Source organism: Pinus tabuliformis, chromosome 3_1, assembly GCF_031772625.1.
Source record: "Pinus tabuliformis cultivar Carrire ecotype Pingquan chromosome 3_1, CPIR1, whole genome shotgun sequence".
NCBI lineage: Eukaryota > Viridiplantae > Streptophyta > Pinopsida > Pinales > Pinaceae > Pinus > Pinus tabuliformis.
This window is the reverse complement of record NC_142301.1, coordinates 918,680,423-918,698,037: the sequence shown is the minus strand read 5'-3', so window position 1 is coordinate 918,698,037 and position 17,615 is coordinate 918,680,423. Positions and strand designations below refer to the sequence as shown.

At 35.0% G+C, this 17,615-nt stretch overlaps 4 non-coding genes and 1 pseudogene across 4 annotated transcripts; 3 read left to right on the top strand and 2 right to left on the bottom strand.

Annotated features, from left to right (window-relative positions):
- Positions 1-8,414: 8,414 nt before the first annotated feature.
- Positions 8,415-8,487, bottom strand: TRNAA-AGC (transfer RNA alanine (anticodon AGC)). The gene has a single exon. It is a non-coding gene; the product is annotated as a tRNA-Ala (tRNA).
- A 519-nt stretch (positions 8,488-9,006) lies between these two features.
- LOC149190700 (U6 spliceosomal RNA) lies at positions 9,007-9,101 on the bottom strand (annotated as a pseudogene).
- Positions 9,102-9,273: 172 nt separating this feature from the next.
- Positions 9,274-9,354, top strand: TRNAL-CAG (transfer RNA leucine (anticodon CAG)). Its single transcript has one exon. It is a non-coding gene; the product is annotated as a tRNA-Leu (tRNA).
- Positions 9,355-9,580: 226 nt separating this feature from the next.
- On the top strand, positions 9,581-9,661 carry TRNAL-CAG (transfer RNA leucine (anticodon CAG)). Its single transcript has one exon. It is a non-coding gene; the product is annotated as a tRNA-Leu (tRNA).
- Positions 9,662-9,887: 226 nt separating this feature from the next.
- TRNAL-CAG (transfer RNA leucine (anticodon CAG)) lies at positions 9,888-9,968 on the top strand. Its single transcript has one exon. It is a non-coding gene; the product is annotated as a tRNA-Leu (tRNA).
- Positions 9,969-17,615: the final 7,647 nt, after the last annotated feature.

Below are 17,615 nucleotides of genomic sequence, written 5' to 3'. Positions count from 1 at the left end.
ACTCAGTACATTGTTAGTTTTACATGCTTTTACCTTTTCTTTTCTACTTTCAGGTCCTTACTTAGTTGCATCACTTGACATTCCAAAAAATCATTTCAAGGAGATTGATTTCATCATATTCCAAAATTGAATGGTTGAATGTTTAAATGAATGCAATTACTGAGTTACCTTCTGCATCAATACCACTTCTGGTTTTAAGAATTAGATCCATGGATTAGGATTAATGATAAGATAAGATAGATGCTCTATTTTCTTATTAGGTTCTAACTAGTCAATAGTTCTTGGTCCATTTTTAGGAGATTAGACTAACTTAGGAAACTTTCATTTCCTTTAAAATTTGATTAGATCCATTTAAATTTCTCATAGATTGTATATTCTTATACATCAAAGAACAAAAACCCCCAAAACAAACATAAAATATAAAACAATGAAGTAAGAGAAAAGTTAACTAAGCATATATAGTGCATCACACTTCATCAGTCTACAAACCTCAGTTGATAATTCATGCAAGAAATTTAGGACACTAAATTGACTAAACAGTTTCCCAAAATCCTTATATTCCAAGTGACAACCTTCATTATTCACAAGGGAGGGCATTGGCCTTACCTCCTCCTTATTTACTTTGTGCCTAGTCCTTACTCACTACTAGCTTGAATGATTATATGATTTGAGGTTGTATTCCTAACTTATTATTTTTTTCTACCTTAGCCTCTCTTACTACCTTCTTTGTGTGTTGCCCCGACCCTTTTTTACTAATTTACGTTTCCTAACTACTAACCTCATCTTCCCAACTATTTTTTTGTGACTTATTTCATGTCAAAACCCCTCCAAAACCTATAGCTTGTGGGCCTGAGCCTCATGAATTTATGGGAAAACCTTCTTCCTCAAATCTTGATTCCAATATCACTCACTCCCCATGACTTGGTTCCAATACATGCTCCTTTCTTCACTCTTATCCTTCTATTGCCCCATCTTCTCCTAAATCTCCCCATCTTCTGTCTCTTCAATCAACACTTGTTCTCCCTTAACCTCTTTCTCTATTGCCTTATTAGTTGGTGTCCCTTCCTTTTCATTCACACCTTCCATTTACAATGCTACAAAAGGATTAGATGGATTCGATGCCACATTCTTACATTTTTCTAGTGGATTTTTAATGTTTCCCACTTCCCTTTTGTCCCTAACTTTCTTCTAGGTTTGCGACTATTCTTCCAATGCTTTAGTTCTTGTCTCATCCTTGGTTGGGGGGGCTTCTTTCAATCCCTATTGAAGTGCCCATAATTATCATAGAATTTTCACTTAAACGACAAATTCTTGTAGTCTAGGGCTTGACAATGACTCCAATCTCCCTATGTGAGATTAATTTTAGACGATAAACCTTTTTCCAAGTCTACCTCTCCGCAAATGTTTTCATAAGAAAATTGTCTACCCTTCAGTCCCAACCATATCAAGATAACGAACCAATCCATTTCCAATCGAATGAACGTACTTGTCACTCCAATAGGACAATGAGAGTTGTGGGAGATTTACCCACACCGAGACTGCATTTGGAATGTCATCATCTAGATTGAAATCAAGAGACCACTTGTTCAAATGCATTCCTCACACTCCAAAAAAGTGTGGCCCACTACGAAATAAAACATCCTTATCTTCCTTCGATTTGAAAAGAAAGGCATAAAACCCATTTTTGCAGACATACAACCCTATGTTTCCTCTCATCAGAGGTTTCCAAAAATTTTCCAACCTCTATGTTTAACTCCATGGATTTTGGCAATGGCCACATACCAATAAACTTCCTAGTCAATGCTTGAAACGTGAAGGCTAGGGTTTTTCTCCAAAAACCTGTGGGTAAATCCATTGTAGGGATCGTCTCCACCTTCTTCATAAATCATGATTATATCACCTTAGGTTTTTCCTTCTTAGTAATGGAGGAAACTAGGACTTAGAAGGTCGCTACTTCCTCCAGGGGAGGGGGAGGAGCCCCCTCTGAGCCTGCTTCCATCGAAGAATCTTAGTTAGGGTTTTACAGAGCTTCACAACTTAAATGTTGTTATATAAAGGTTCATTACCAAAGAGGGTGATGCAGAAATTTTATTATTAGGGCATTTTACTAATAAAGGAAACTATAATGAAATTTCGTTGTTATAGGAGATTCAAGCATAATTATCAAATTGATAGCCTTGAAATCAACCCTATTTGATAAGGACTATGAACTAGCTATGTGTATCTAGATTTTATTGGCAACAATGGCTAATAACCTATATTCAAGGGGTGGATTAGGTTATTCACTATGTCTAGATGAAGCGATTTTTTCAAAGATTCCTCCTTTCTGGAATCAATTCATCTAAATAAATAATGATGATCACAATAGAGAAACGAATTTTTCTTGACTAGGTTGATTCAAATTCCCAAGTTGATTACCACCTCCAAGATGGATTACTCAACAAGATGGGAAATTTATACACACTAAAGAGTACAATTGACAAGGGAAAATCATACCACTAAGGTTGTTGGGTATTCTGGCATCGAGAAGAATTTAGATAGCTTAAAGAGGTATGTTTATTGACCCAAAATGCAAAAACAAGTAGCTACGTTTATTAGAGGTTATATATTTTCTTGTACCAAAATGCCTACTAACAAGAAGTAAGGATTATACATTCCACTTTTAGTCACTTCAATGCCATAAGAAAGCATATACATGGACTTTACTGGGGTTTTATTAAGGACATTGAAGAGGGTAAGGCCACCTTCATATGGTAGGAACATATCCAAAGGATTAGACATATATGACTACAACACTAGCATATGACCCCACCTTACAAGTAAGAAAACTAGATTACCCTAAACCTTAACTCGTAGGAGCTCAATGTGATTTCAAAACATCATTAGTAAGAGCAATAATAGATGTTGAAACAACAATGACTCATAAACAACTAGGTAAGGCCAAAACATTTCTTCTAGTTATTGTCTAGCAATGTAGAAAGATAGTAGATAATAGCAGTGAAACAACACTTACTAGAGCGGGTATAAACATCACTTATTGGAGCAACAAAGAATGTGGGAACATTATGAGGAGGAACTACTGGGGATTTAATAATAACACATAACTAATAATATAGGCATATGTTGGAACATGTGAAAATATCAAAACAAGCCAAGAAAAGCTAAGGTGTGCCAAAAGTAGGAATAGGATGGGAACTCATAAAATATGCCTTTCCTATGCTTAGGGTAGTTTATTTTCGATGATGGATCACTGAATTCAACAAAGAACATTGAAATTGGTAGAGTTGCAATTAGATATGTTTAAACGACGACTAGAATGACTTAAACTAAAGTAATTCCTAGATTAAACACAAATGATTTTATTACCTACCCCACTAGTGTTTAAGCGACTTCTTATCTTACCTTTTTCCTAACCTTTTTCTTTTCTACCTTATATGGCATTACTTTCATTACACTTGTATATGCCTATCTTTCTTAGTGAATGACCTAATTATGGGTTTTTTGAAGTGCTTCCTTTTTTCATGACTAATATCAGTCTTCACTAGTGTAGGCAAGCAATCAAATTGGCTATAGAGAGGGTTATAGGTCTTGTCTTAATCTAGCCACCTACCTTAATTAAGGGGTTCTATAATAAAATGGGGGGTGGCATTATCATGCAATTCCTTAACTCCCTAAGGTCATGTGTATGAAGACATGTTACATCACCTTAAATCACCACTTGTCTCCATGTCGTTGTCATCAAACTTCAATCAAGGCAACCAGATTCAAAAGGGCTACCCCACCTCCTTTTAGCATGATTAAATTAAACTTTTTCATGTCTCTTGAATCCTTTAGCAAGGTTTATCATCGAAAATGTGGGATAATGAGTTGACATATGTAAGAAGCTAGTAGCACCGAGAGGAGGAAGTCCATTCGGTCTAGTGTAAGAGTCACTCTTCGAATCTAGATGATAGATTGGAATTTATATTTGAAGCTCACAATGTCAAGGTGTGTTTAGTTAGTGGTTATTTACATATTGTAGTCCTTGGACTCAAATTGTGCTCAATCAATGGGCTCTTTATTTTCCTCTATCTCTCAGTGATATTTCCTCCGCTCTTGTTCAATATTCATCCCTTTATCCCATTAAGTCTTTATTACAATCAACTACTGTCTATCGAAATTTTAGTCACCACCCTTTTGGGATATGGTTCTTTAGTTCTATTGGGCTCTATATACATTTGCCTCTTCCATTTTGGCTTCAAAAATATTTGGTCTACTAGTGCCATAGTAGTTTTGTTGTTTTTTTTTTAGCAAGAGGTCATCTCTACATATTTGGATTCAAGGCTCTCATGGGACATTCCTAAATCAATTTGGATCTCAAAACTCTATCATCTCCAACCACCTTCATTCAATGTCTAACATTAATGGAATACAAGGAATCATGATAGTTTCTTAGGGTTCTTTAAAGGCATGAAGGGTCATATGACGCAACATAATTTCTTTTTTCTTGATGGCTTCAGGTTCATGAAACTAAACATCAATGTGGTTCACATAATGCAACAATTATGAATGATATAGTTCAAAAAAAGTATAAACTAGTTTCCTTGGAAGAAAAACATAATATGTTAAGGAATATGATCATCAATCTTAGAAAAAAATTTCAATCTACAACTTTAAATCATATGATGTCATATAATTCTACCCAAGCAGATCTTGAGGAGGAGGAGACAATACAACAAAATATAGAAGACGTGGACATTAGAACTGAAACTCTTTCCCTTCCAACATAGGGCAGGAAGAAGCTAACAAACACCATGCATTTCCTTAATCTATATGTTTTGTAAAGGAATTAGAATATTAAGTTTTTTCTTTAGACAATATACCTACGAAGATTGTTGGGGTGTATTAATTGAGGACTTTGGCAAGCTCTGTTTTGTGGCATATGGGATTTTCCAATTTTGTATGAAATATGAGGGCATTAACATTTTTACTGTTGCTATTCAGCTCTACTACAACTTTTTAAATATAATATTTTCTAGTTTTAGTTAAAAATGAATAAATAAGCAATGATAATTTATCTCCAATAAATATAAATTATAAATGCAACATGTGAACCTCACTTTTCTTTCCTATAAATGCACATCTCGAGGAAAAATCCACGAGGCACTTTCCTTTGTTTTGATGGTATCTAGGGTAACCCATCTAGTTGCAATTTTGGCAACCTAATCCAATGGAGACATCAAGTGGGGCCAATATTCACATATCTAGCCACCCTAAAGACTTGACTCTGCAACCCCATGCTTGTAATTCACAACACTCAACCTCTCAAGCTAGCCTACTAGGTTAACATAGAATCCACACATACATAAGAAATATACATATTAATGCAATCAGCATGCATCTTGATGTTCCCTTAATAGAAAATGTTACCTCCTCTTTCCTAGATCTTTATTGAAGCTTTCTTTGGGTTATAAAAAGGCTTTTTTTTACCATTAAAATGAGAGGAATGAGATGTATATACAACTCAGATAAATATGTTAAGTTGTAATGCTAATAAATAAAATATATTAAAATAAAAAATATAAACCATTATAACATAAAAACTAAATTAAAAAAATAATTTTTTTAATGAAGAGAATTGAGTTGGAATTTCAAATCCTCTCTCCTCACCCAAAATAATTGATGATGGTGATATATATATATATATATATATATATATATATATATATATATATATATATCTATATATATATGTTGGGTTGTGTTATATTCTTTCCACGACTAGCTCCCCTAGTTAACCAGGGGGTTAGAAGGGGGGGTGGAGCCCCCCCTTCATTGCGCCGATTATGCAGTGGGGGGGTCACAGGGGGGGCGACAACCCCCCCTGTCTAGGGGGTTTGAGAGGAGCGGGTAGCCCCCCTCTACGGGGTCCGAGGCAGCGCCCTGGGGAAAAAAATTTTGGACCCTATATTAGGTGGGCGAACCTACCTATGGTTTTGTGCATGGTTTTCGCACATGGTTTTGGGCGCGATGGTTTTCGGTCCATGGTATTGGATGCTTCGGCATGTATATATATGTATTGTAGCATTGAAAGGAACATAATGAAAAATCAAGTTGGTAGTCTTGGTTTTGGGATGTAGGGGAAAATCTCTGTGTATATGTGTTTTATGTGTTATGCTCTCGCATTGTTTATTTTCTGTTTTTAGAATTCGTATGCAGGTAATTTCTGTACGGAGTTAAAACCTACAATATATATATATTCATTTTACATTTATATAAATTCATATAAGTATGGGAACTGAAATGGATCTACACAATTGAATAAGTAGGTGAAGTGGATATATCAATTCATTCATAACAATATCTTAGTTATCAAGTTCCATAGTGTAAGTAGTAGTGAACACATTGAGGGTTAAACTCAAAGCCACCAAATTGTCACCATTTGGCTTTTGGATAACACCTATAAGCCTTGAACATTAGTTGACAATGTTTTCACACATTTCATGGAAACCAAAATCCCACAAGAATAAGCATTGGAAAACTCATGTTAAGGAAACCAAAAACCCTTAAAAATAACACTTGAAGGGCTCATGCATTACCCTAAAAAAAGTAGTTAGAGAAAGCAATGAATGTCTAATATAATGTGATAGATTGACCTTTAGAGAGAGCTTATTATTAGGATAATAAAGTGTGAACAAGTTTTTACTCCAGTTGATGGCTTTATAGTTTTTCATTTTTCATGCTTCAATCTTTCAACATTATTAGTAATTTCCTCTTGCCTAAAAGTACAGATATGTGTCATAATTACCACAATGATCCTCCACAAGTTTGTCAATCATGATCATGAATCCCAAAATTACAAAAGAGGTTCCATTAACATGAATCTGTAACATTTGGATTCAAAGTTCTTAAGGTTGGTATAACCCCAAGGTATGGGAATATAGGTGAATGTGTAAACCAAAATAATGTTGCTCTTCCCATGCTTTATCCATCATCATTCCAGCAAAGCTAAGAAGGTTTAATCTATCCAATCACTAGTCGTAGGAAGAGATCACTAATATTGCATGGAAGCCTAATCTGGTTGTTTCTTCCAGAAAAATATATATCATATCTTTCTACATGCGAAAGAAAACAAATTATCACTCTTTAGTTACCCAATATATAAAAATAAACCATAATCTGCAAACTTTGTTTTATCTCGAGAGATAATCGCAAAAAACAAAAATGATGCATTAAGATTAATTCAATGTATTAATTCCATAATTGGCATGCTGGCCGAGCATAGTCATATTGTGCATTTAACATAAAACAACCTTAGTACTTGTGTGTTTTAAATTAAGGATCAACCATAATACATCATGATCTTACTCCATCAGTATGACTAAGTTAAAAAATTAAAGAGAATATTAATTAGATGAGAGGGAAAACTGTTAATACCATAGTCATATTGTGCATTTAACATAAAGGATCAATCATAATACATCATGATCTTACTCCATCAATATGATTAAGTTAAAAAATTAAAGAGAATATTAATTAGATGAGAGGGAAAACTGTTAATACCAGGTATAATTGATTTTAATTATTAATTTAAATTAAAAATTGAGGATCAAAATTTAAAAATTAAAGATCAAATTAATAGTTTGTTTTTTCTTAATTTAATTTTTGGAGTTTTTCATTTATTTTTTTTATAGGTGGGAAAAACCTATCATAATTTAGTTTTCAAACTAGCACTAAGGATAATTATTTCTAGTTGTTCTCCGTGAATGCAAGTTGATTCATCATCCTTATTCAAGGAAAACTAATTCATCATCCTTATTCAAGGAAAACTACGCCGCCGGGATAACTTACTGGTGGTAGATTTTGGGTCGTTAAATCCGAAGAAAATGAGCTCTTAGTCAAACATAAACAGGTGGTAGATTTTGGATCGTTAAATCCGAAGAAAATGAGCTCTTAGCCAAACATAAACAGTTTTAAAACATACTCCCACCCATAATTTCATTTTTTTTAATAAACAATGAAATACATTATTAAGGAAATACATAACTTTATAAATAAAATATATATTAAATGGAAAAGTAAAATGCCATTCTTATGTTAAATGGAAATATAAATACTTGAATGTTTAAACATACTCTCGCCCATAATTTTTTTTTTTAATAAACAATGAAATACATAAAATATATATGAAATGGTAAAGTAAGATGTCATTCTTATGTTAAATGGAAATATAAATACTTGAATGTTTAAACATACTCCCGCCCATAATTTTTTTTTTTAATAAACAATGAAATACATAAAATATATATGAAATGGTAAAGTAAGATGTCATTCTTATGTTAAATGGAAATATAAATACTTGAATGTTTAAGTAAAGTATATTGATTAGAAATCTGGCAGGGAAATGCGCAAACACTTTCCACAAGGATAACAAGTGGAGATGCGGGGTATCGATCCCCGTACCTCTCGCATGCTAAGCGAGCGCTCTACCATCTGAGCTACATCCCCATTCGATGTTTTCAAGCCATTCTAAATTAAGATTATAATTGACCGTCGACATAATATGGGCAATATAGCCCAAATAGTGGACAGAACTTATTCGTGTGTTGTCACGTAAATTCTAATGCAATTTCCGGGGATTGAACCTGGCTCACCTGCCTGACAAGAATTTATTCGTATTGTCAGGTAAATTCTAACGCAATTTCCGGGGATTGAATCGGGAATACTCGACTTACTGCAACGAACTTCGAACGGCGTTGTCCGCAGAGGTTTCAATTTCATTGGAATTTAGTTAGAATTTTTTAAAAAAAAATTGATTGCAGTAGTGTTTGAATAGCTTTTTAATGATAAAAATGGAAAATTATAAAAAAAATTGAGTGCCCAAAATCATTTATATTTTTAAAAATTTAATCATATCCCATAAAATCTCACTAGAATTTTTGTTATTTTCCCAACAAAATTATGACCTAGTTAAACTACTCTCAGACTTTTTTCAGGCGATTTTTTATTTTTAGGCCTATGCGGGTCAAAAATTTGGACCATTTCTCAATTTGTGCGTGTCATCCTTGCGCAGGGGCTCTTCTCTGTATCGTTCCAATTTTATCGGATGTCTCCGAAGAGACTACTCTCCAACTTACATTTGCAAGCCATAAAAATTAAGGTTAGGCGGATGTCTCGTGAAAGACTGTTTGATTTGAAGGAATGGAAGGAACTGTGTTGAACGTCTGTGTCAGCCGAATTGAAATAAGTGGATAATATCATAAATTTATTATAACGAAAAAGATTGAAAGGTAGGTCAAGATGGCCGAGTTGGTCTAAGGCGCCAGTTTCAGGTACTGGTCCGAAAGGGCATGGGTTCGAATCCCATTCTTGACAGGCATGACTTATTTTGCATGCGTTCCCAGCTTTTGAAGCTGTTCAATTTCTCTATTGTATTTTAATAATAATAAATTGGTTTTAGTTTGGTTGCAGGGAATGGAAGTGAGGTGTCTCAATTGACTGAATAGAATATTGACAGTCTTTACTTCGAATCCAGACGTCTAATATTATCCTCATCCTTTTTCCCCTAATATTGATATTTGAAAAACAAAATATCAGAGATGTCAAGATGGCCGAGTTGGTCTAAGGCGCCAGTTTCAGGTACTGGTCCGAAAGGGCATGGGTTCGAATCCCATTCTTGACAGGCATGACTTATTTTGCATGCGTTCCCAGCTTTTGAAGCTGTTCAATTTCTCTATTGTATTTTAATAATAATAAATTGGTTTTAGTTTGGTTGCAGGGAATGGAAGTGAGGTGTCTCAATTGACTGAATAGAATATTGACAGTCTTTACTTCGAATCCAGACGTCTAATATTATCCTCATCCTTTTTCCCCTAATATTGATATTTGAAAAACAAAATATCAGAGATGTCAAGATGGCCGAGTTGGTCTAAGGCGCCAGTTTCAGGTACTGGTCCGAAAGGGCATGGGTTCGAATCCCATTCTTGACACGCCTTTTCTCTCAAAACCTTTTCGGTTTCGTCAATTAAAAATACTCGCTGTTTTGGTTCGCGTCCCATTCTTAGATATCTTCTTTCGTATTGTAACAAATCTGGGCATGGGTTCGAGTCTGGTCCGAAAGGGCAAGGTGGACCAAGGTTCGAATCCCATTCTTGGATATCTTCTTTCGTATTGTTACAAATCAGTCGAACCGATGAGGGTTGCTTCTAAGATTGCGATGTGACCTACCATCAGGGGTAAACTTAAAATTTAAAGCTTTTTAAAGGATAGCTCTCTTATCAGGAGAAAACCTTTTAGATTTTTTACTTTATCTCAAGTGCGAGTAATGAGTTGTCTTTAAGTGAGATTTTAATCCATATATATGAAGTAAAAAAACTAGTTTAAAGAACACAAATTAAGATTTGACTGTAAATATTTTACTAGATTCGGACCAGAAATCCGGTAGAAACTCCATAAAGTCTTACTTAACGACAACTCTTTACATAATTCACTTGATGTGACATCATGTGTGCAACTAATACTACATTAAATAAATCAAACAATTAGGTGATGTTGCATATATTTTGATCCCAGTGATTTTCAATTTAACCCATTTGTAATTTAGTGGTTTTTTTAACCAATTTTTTTTGCCTCTTCACTGAAATCTTATTTGACATGATTAAACATGGTTGCACTAATGATTTTAGACTCATTGGTTACATTGGCTATCATTTTGCTCAAGTGACTATCAACCAAAGAAAACTTCCCTAGCATTGTCTTATGAAAATCATGGTCCCAATAATGATTAACAAAGTGACCTCAAGCTCCTTGGCTAGAAGCAAACCTCTGAGATGAATATAAGCCTCAACCACATTGTTTGACACTCTTAGACCCCAAGAGTATGTTGCTATGTGTGTTCCTCGACATCGAAAAGGATCATCTTCATACCTCCCACCCCTAGGGGCAATCTCAAATCTTAGTTGAACACTTACAAAGAAATTTGCTACTCATCCATCTCCATTCCCAAGGAGGAACTATTGTGAATCATTGGCCTATTATCAGATCTTCGTTAAAATGAAGAGAGCACACCATATTTATTTATTTTCCTACATCATATGTTTTAATTTTAATTTAAAAAATTATGTTACACATAAGTTAATCATTTTCTTTATTCAATAATATTATTTAGTCATTGATAATAGAAAATATCCCTCACAATTATCATTAATGATTGTTAAAATATTATATTTTTTTGGTGGGCTAGAGTGAGGTTGCAACCTACAAGTATACTCATTTAAGAGTTCACAAGGCGCAAAGCTAATAAAACAATATTTATAGGCTCAAAGTCATTACAACAATAATCATCTTGTCTTTAGTGGGGATTTGAACCGAGAGGGTGGGGGAGATAATAGTCATTTCATGCAATCACCTAAAAAAACCTCAATTAACATGCATACATTTATTAATTATATAAATTCAAATATAAAATATTAATTAAAAAAATACATCTTAACTTGAAATGAAAAAGAAAATTAATATAATATAATATTTTAAACTTACAACAATGGTTTATAGTTATCTAGGAAAGGTCAACTTTAATATTACATATAATTATTTTATATTTTGGATATAAAATTAATATAGGGATTGACACCCTTATGGTTAATATTTTGCTTGTTTAACATAAAATTAATATAAAAATTTGGCTCCCAACAATTTTAAAATAAAATTATATAATCTTTTTTGTAAATAGAAAAGTTTTATTAATTTAGAAAAATATTACATCTTGATGCGCTTCTCTTTAAACAACCACTGACCTCATTCCTACCAGAGTTGTTGGCCAAGTGGTATATGCAAAAAATAGTTGACAAAAAAAATAAAAAATATTTGACCAAACACAAATTTCCCATAAAGACCAAAAGTACCCAAGGATCCAAATGCACCCAACTATGATTCTCTATTTGCCATATTTCTGGCATTTTGGTCCTTTGGACTGTTACCATGTTGCTTGCAGAATGCCTCATGTAGATGGGTTTTTGTATGAATCATTCTTCCCTCAAGACGATCTAAACTTTCTTACAACCCCTTTTGCCCCCTACATAGGGAGGCCATTCAGTCCAACATCTTCCACTGGTTGTGCTAGAGGTCATTCATGAAGGCAATGACCTCAGTTTTGTCGTTGTGGAAGTCCTGAGACAATTGCTCCATAAGAACTATAACTAGGTGAAGTTGCACCTCCAGGGAATCGAAAGGTGGTTGTACGAGCATTTGCCTTGACGACTAGTCTTTCAGTTGTTCCACTTCCTCCCCAAAGTCTTATTTCTCCCCGTAATGGACTTCCCCCTAGCCTCTTGGTCTAACACCCCTCTTGAATCTTCCTCGTTACCTCTACATGTCATAGCTCCCGATCTCTTCACCACTCGCACACCACAGATCGAACCCCAATACACCACCTCCAACAAAAAGGAGTTTATAGCCAGCCTTGCTTTCCATGTCGGTTGCCACACCTACAACACTCACTGACTCCCCAAGCCTGGTAAGAGGTTGGTCAATGCACAACCACTCAAGTAAGTCAGGCCCTCTCCACCTCACACTCAAGTCAACTCGCCACCCTTTGATCCAGCAAAACACAATGTTACATTCACCTTCCTCTAGAGCGCGGTTCAAAGGTCAACCCCTTCGCTTTCCTAACTTTCCAAAATTCCCAAGTATGGGCCCACTCCTATTCACCACGCATCGGGGCCAAGCATTTGTAGGGCCACGACTTCCACCTCCAAAATTCACCCTCACTAGCCCCCACTAGATACCACAACACTCAATAGAAAATCGATCAGGGAAATACCAAATGTACAAACACAAAAGGTTGATAAGAAATACCTGAACCCCGAGAGAATAAGGGTCTCTCATTGCCAGTGCTATAGCAATGAGTATTTTGTCTCCATCTCTACCTAACATGTAAGGGACAGGGTCCCAAACTATGAACTTGAACCAACAAACTTGTGCATAATAGAAATCTAAAGTTGTTGCAGCTAGGGAGGCGGGGTTTGGTTTTCCAAGCAGCCACCCTATGAACCATAAACCTGATTAACCATCGACATCATCTCACCCATTCTCAAAAACCAAATTCTTCTGTTTACCACGATAAAGATGAACCAAATAGCCACAATGTTAATTTTTCTTAGGGATTTATTGTTCTTTGCTTAGATAATTGCATTTCTTCATTTATGTATTAAATTCACCCCACACCATCTTATCATTATTCAACAACATATGCAATTCTATAGAAATAACAATAACATTATTAATGCAACGTAACATAAAGGAACAATAGAAGAAAAAAAAAATCACACATAGAGACACTAGGATTAGATGGAGACTAGGGCAAGACCCACTATGGGGAAAACCCTTTCAAATTCTTCTTTTAAATTGTCATTGAATGTTTCAACAAAGACAAAGTGCAATGATCCATATCTTCAACCACAAAAATATCCAATAAAATCAACTATACAACACCCAAGAGATGAACCCAACAATGTTAATAATCAAAACCCTAATTTAGAAGCCTGCGGTCAACTTTCATTGTCTATGGTCAACTGAAAAATCAAACCCTAGTTTCCAACTGCACACAAAGAGTGTACATGTGTGTGGTTGAAACCCTCCAACCACACTCATGAGCATGCATGCAACCAAAAAATGTATGTGTCATCCTTGTGGTTGGAAACTAGAACCCTAGATCTCACATGCGAGCTTCGGACCCTGCAATTTCAGACCTGTATGAACCAATCTCTATGAACCACCTCAAACCTGTGTGAGCCAAAATAAAGAAATAAGAATGATCATGATGATGTCCAAATGAGGGTCACTTGACTTGTATTTATAACCATCTAAGGGTGTCCAATTTCTCTTTTGGGCTGACTTGACCTTTTGTGCACATGTGGGATTCAATTCAAAAATACACTTTCTCTTATCCAATTCGAGTGCTTAAAAAGTTAAAATTGGTCCCCTCGAAAAGAGGAGTCTAGTTCCATTATTGGAATTTATCACCGAGCTGCCAAATTAACATTCCCTCTCATCTAGGGAGAAATTCCAACCACATCATGTAATCATCACATGTAACCTATCATCAAATCATATACTATCTCAAGTATCTAATCATCAAATGTCATTATTGCTCATCTCTGCTCATTTATGTTTATCCCTTCTTATATGTTGCTTGTCTCTTCTCATATGTTGAACACCCTCGAATCTAAAAGAAGAAGGATTTGACATCGAAGGGGAGCTTAAGCTACCACCCTCAATTCGTATCAATCATATCAGAGAGCTTATCTCAATCCAAAATGACATCAAGGAGCACATCTCAACCTAAAACCATATTGGAGATCTCAGTCTCAACCCATAATCCAATGAAAATGAGGAAAGTCCTATGGGACACTCTCACTCCAAGTCATCTCATAGGGAGCAAACATCTTCCACCCTATGTTGAGCAATATGAGTCATCACATAGGGGAGAAAACATCTTCCACCTTATGTTAATCAATATATCATCTGTCGTATTTCTTATTGATCTTCCCAACAAGGACCCTCAAGATTCATGTGGTAGAATATTTGCATCATAATTAGCTTGGGTGAGATTACCCACTTACCAATGGTAAGGATGACACACCCCCAAGCTCTCTCTCAACCCATTGGCCAGATGGGGAGCGACAATCCCAACAAGCTCAACTTGTGGGTATGATGCCAACTAGGGTATACTTTGCATAGACCAAGATAGGGGAGAAACATACACTGCCTTATGGGTAACAGATAGGGGTGATACCCTATTGTCCAGAGATCCCTCAACCCTAAGAGCCCTTCATCTTAATTCCACACCCTAAGACCTCAGACAGGGGGGAAGAGTCGGACCAGTGTCCTCGATCAACCCTACTTTCTATAGATCATAAATATATCAACATGCTCATATCCATTAATTTCTTATTGAAAAGTTCAATCATAAGGCCTCATACATTACCCAAAGCTACATTTCTTTATTTTCTTGTTCATTCAGGACATCAAATCAAATATCATATTAGAACGAATACGTGACATAAAATGATACCTTATTCATCTTCCCTCTCATGGAGGTATCAATCGCAAGCCTAAGCTTGTCTCATATAGCAACACTATCTCAATCTATGAATATATCTCAATCATAGCTATATACGAGAGTCTCTGCCAATCATATCCCACTATTTATTATCGCAATGTATCACTATCACATCTAGAATCAATTCAAAATAATTTTCCAAAGAGTTTCTTCAACCTACCTCACAACTAGCCATGTTAGCAACACCATACTCAACCTTAGTCATGATTAAAGCTATAGACTTATCCAAAATATCATGGCATATCTCATACTAAAGCAACACCCAAATGTGATAATCTTGTCAATAACGATCCCAAACAACACTAGTGCATCCATGCAGTCATATATCATAGGAAGAATATCTCAGACCAAAAATTGATCATCCCATGCAAATATCTTGAAGGGTGCTTGTTGGCAACCCAATGTGTATGAAGTGGCTCAATCATGAATTGACTTAAGTTGTTCTTTGCAAAACAAATATCTAGATAGAACATCAATGATTTAATCAACTATCTTTTTCCAAGTCAAGTTCAACAATAACTCTGCATAACTTAATTCCATTGAGGTGTCCAAAGATTTGCATTCCCACTTTCCAAAATTTCCTTAATAACTTCATGATATGTTTCCCTTTTCATCATGCCAAGTTCTTCATTTCAAACTTTAGAGGCAAAATTCCTCTTCCTTTGATCATTAGAGGCTTGTTACCTGTCAATAATAGATCGTCAACATATAAAACCAAAATCAAAGGCATACCTTGGACCACTTTGAAGTAGAGGTTTGGATCGACACATCTTTCAGGCTTTACTAGGTAACTGTCAATGTAGACATACCAGGATCAGGGAGCTTGCTTCATACAATGCTTTTTGAAAACATAATACATGAACAAACCAATATGCTCAACCTCACACAAATCAATATTGTGCAATCAAATCAACTAAGTCAGCTTATCAAGCCTTAGATGCAAAACCAAAACTAATATCAGATCCGTAAAAGTCCCCACCAGTATCACTGTTAAACTTTTTAATCCAAGTCCCCAAGTAGAGCTCACATCCAAGTACCAGGTTACAACCTTATCTATTTGACCTGTCAACAATTGTTATTTATAATATCAAGCCAGATTTCATCAAGTCATCCTTATGATCATCATTTATGTTCCTAGATGCGAATGCATACACCAAGAATAAGTCATATAAGTTCTATCCATTCATAGTGAGATCACTGCATAATGAATCATAACTATTTACTCTTCAACCAATGTGCCAAATTCCAATGATGGCAATACAAAATCAATTATGTCTACATAGAGCAATTATTTCACATCAAGGCAAATTACCATTATCAAGAACCAAATCTGATAAAAAACCTAATTCATTATCATTGTGACTTCAATCAATCAATAAGACAAAACATATTTATGAATTGTTAAGCATCATGTCAAAATTCCAATACTGCTCATCTATATTAAACCAATAAGGCAAATCTTGTCAAACCCTTGCAACTGTTATCAAATACTGACATATACTAACTTCAATGATCGAATCAAAATAACATACTAAAATGCAAATACCAGTCCCCCACAGACATAAGTTTAGTCAACACATTCACATTCTATATACTAAGTCAAACATTCAAACTTCCTTTCTCATAGGACTTTCTATTGTCTGCTCCATATTTGTAGGACTAGCATAGTCCTGGTGCGCCCCTGATCTCGTGCTCAAGGCTTTAGTTTTTGTGTCCTATAGGCATAATTTCACCCATAGGCCCTCTTTCGTGTGGTTGAGAGGCTTACAGCCACATCCTTAAGTCTTCTTCCATGTGTTTGGGGCTTAGACTAGGACAACCCTTCTATGCTAAAATCAAAACCTACGAAAACCTTTTTCGACAACATTAGATGTTTATTCATGTCTAAAATCCTTCCTCCAATAGTCAGGTGTCTTCTTTTCAAATAATAATAGGTGTTAAAATATCATGAAAAGTTTCTCCCTCTAAATGGGAATCCAATTCAGTCATCATCATTCAAAACATCAACTTGTCTATCATAATATTGTCATGCATCATTAGAACCGTTAGATCATGAAATCAAACTATATTGGATTATTATCATAGTCATAACATATTAGAATTAGCTACATATGAACGCGACATCAAACTTTCATCAAGTGTTCGTCTCATATATCATACTCCAAGGATCACAATATTATTCAACCATCAAGTTGGGACATCCAATTTTACCATATTAACAAAATTACTATGCTTATCAAAACCTAATCAATGTCAACAAGAAGATCTTGAATATCAATTTTATTGTTACACTTTTATCATTAGGGTTATCATGATTATCACAATAATTATGAATAGTATAAGGTTACCATATATCAAAAAGCAATGTTTCTAGGTAGCTTTACCATGACTTAATAGAATGTAAGATACTTGTCCAATACTAAGTGCACCAACTCATCATATGTACCATGAATCAAACTTACTTTCATATGCATATATGAGTCATTCATGAAGGTGATATTCCCATCATACCTTA